The sequence below is a fragment of the Bison bison genome, unplaced genomic scaffold (genome assembly GCF_000754665.1).
Source record: "Bison bison bison isolate TAMUID 2011002044 unplaced genomic scaffold, Bison_UMD1.0 scf7180017864499, whole genome shotgun sequence".
In the NCBI taxonomy this organism is placed as follows: Eukaryota; Metazoa; Chordata; class Mammalia; order Artiodactyla; family Bovidae; genus Bison; species Bison bison.
In genome coordinates, this window is record NW_011495058.1 from 5,649,286 (window position 1) to 5,651,758 (window position 2,473).

Below are 2,473 nucleotides of genomic sequence, written 5' to 3' on the forward strand. Positions count from 1 at the left end.
TGCTTAGAGAAAGTCTGGGAAGAGCACAAGAACCATATTTTCTTTTTCTTTTCTGTACAACTATGTTTTTAATTTTTTTTTTTTTTTTTTAACGTTTTGGCCATGCAGCAAGCATGTGGGAATCTTAGTTTTGTGCATAGGGATCGAACCCTCATTCCCTGCAGTGCAAGCACAGTCTTAACCACTGAACTGGTAGGTAAGTCCCTCTCTGTATTTATTGTACATATGCAGAGTCACTGGAGACCTCTTGACGTCTGCCCAAGTGGGAGTCAGCCAGGGACCACAACCAATTATCTAGCCAGCCATCCTTCAAGTGAAGATGGGAGAGAGACTACAGAGGTCCATGGGAGATGCTCAGGGATAAGTATCAAAGTCCTTCATCTCCCATCCTACCCTCCTAAGCTCAGTGGCTCAAGGCCACGATTTTGACGGGTTGCTCAAAACACCCATCTTCTCGGGATTCTCTGCTTTGCCTGTACTGGGCTGAGGATCAAAAGCTACTGACTGATTTCTTGATCATTCTGCTGCTCTCATCTTTAAAATGTTGGTTCAATGACGATACTCTTCCATGTTAAAAATAAATCTATCTGAAATCAATTGTTAATATTTTAAAGCAGTGTTGCAGACAATGTAACTTAAAACTTAGGTCCTGAACTTAAATAACCTCAATTTAAATCCTGGCATCACAAATTATTCTGTGAACTTGAGCGAGCTATTTTACTTCTCTAAATATTTTCTTTCCTGTAAATTCACAATAAGAGGGTTATTAGGAAGAATAATGAGATGAGGTATTTAAAGCATTTAGCACAGCACCTGGTTTGCAGTAAACAAAATAAATGCTTGTTATTATTATTTTTGACTGTAAAAATCTCCAGAGTCAGTAATGTTACGAAGATACCTAAAATTGCCACAATGATTTCAAACTGAGTTCTAGGGTAGGGTGGGGAGGCAGCGAGAAGAGGTATGCTGCTGCTGCTGCTGCTAAGTCGCTTCAGTCGTGTCTGACTCTGTGCCACCCCAGAGACGGCAGCCCACCAAGGCTCCCCCGTCCCTGGGATTCTCCAGGCAAGAACACTGGAGTGGGTTGCCATTTCCTCCTCCAATGCATGAAAGTGAAAAGTGAAAGTGAAGTCACTCAGTCATGTCCTACTCTTCGAGACCCCATGGACTGCAGCCTACCAGGCTCCTCCGTCCATGGGATTTTCCAGGCAAGAGTACTGGAGTGGGGTGCCATTGCCTTCTCCGGTCATGTCCACTAATCTGTAGCAATTCTCCAACATTCCGTTGCCTTTCATGACCTTGATACTTTTACAGAACTCTTGTCAGTTATCTTGTAGAACATCCTTCAATTTGGGTCTAATACTTCCTCATGATTAGACTGAGGTTCTGTGTTTTGCCTAAGTATACTCATTAGTGACGTGTGCCTCTCAGTGCATCCTATATCTTACTAGTGGTGATATCAACTTGGTCACTTGGTTAAGATGAAATCGGATATAAACTTGTCAGGTAGTTAGAACATAAAAGAGAATGCAAGATGGCACAATCACTCAGCAGGTTTAAAAAAAAAAAAAGGCCCATGAAAGGGGAGGTGAAGGACCAGAGTGAGAATCTCTGGCAAGAAAACATGCCCAAAGCACACCCCTTTCCCTGATTTGTCCTCAGTTCAGTTCAGTTCAGTTGCTCAGTCGTGTCTGATTCTTTGACCCCATGAATCACAGGACGCCAGGCCTCCCTGTCCATCACCAACTCCTGGAGTTCACTCAAACTCACATCCATCGAGTCGGTGACACCATCCTCTGTCGTCCCCTTCTCCTCCTGCCCTCAATCCCTCCCAGCATCAGAGTCTTTTCCAATGAGTCAACTCTTCACATGAGGTGGCCAAAGTACTGGAGTTTCAGCTTTAGCATCAGTCCTTCCAATGAACACCCAGGACTGATCGCCTTTAGAATGGACTGGTTGGATCTCCTTGCAGTCCAAGGGACTCTCAAGAGTCTTCTCCAACACCACAGTTCAAAAGCATCAATTCTTCAGCGCTCAGCTTTCTTCACAGTCCAACTCTCACATCCATACATGACCACTGGAAAAACCATAGCCTTGAAGACGGACCTTTGTTGGCAAAGTAATGTCTCTGCTTTTCAATATGCTATCTAGGTTGGTCATAACTTTCCTTCCAAGAGTAAGCGTCTTTTAATTTCATGGCTGCAATCACCATCTGCAGTGATTTTGGAGCCCAAAACAATAAAGTCTGACACTGTTTCCCCATCTATTTCCCATGAAGTGATGGGACCAGATGCCATGATCTTCGTTTTCTGAATGCTGAGCTTTAAACCAACTTTTTCACTCTCTTCTTTCACTTTCATCAAGAGGCTTTTTAGTTCCTCTTCACTTTCTGCCATAAGGGTGGTGTCATCTGCATATCTGAGGTTATTGATATTTCTCCTGGCAATCTTGATTCCAGCTTGTGCTTCTAGCC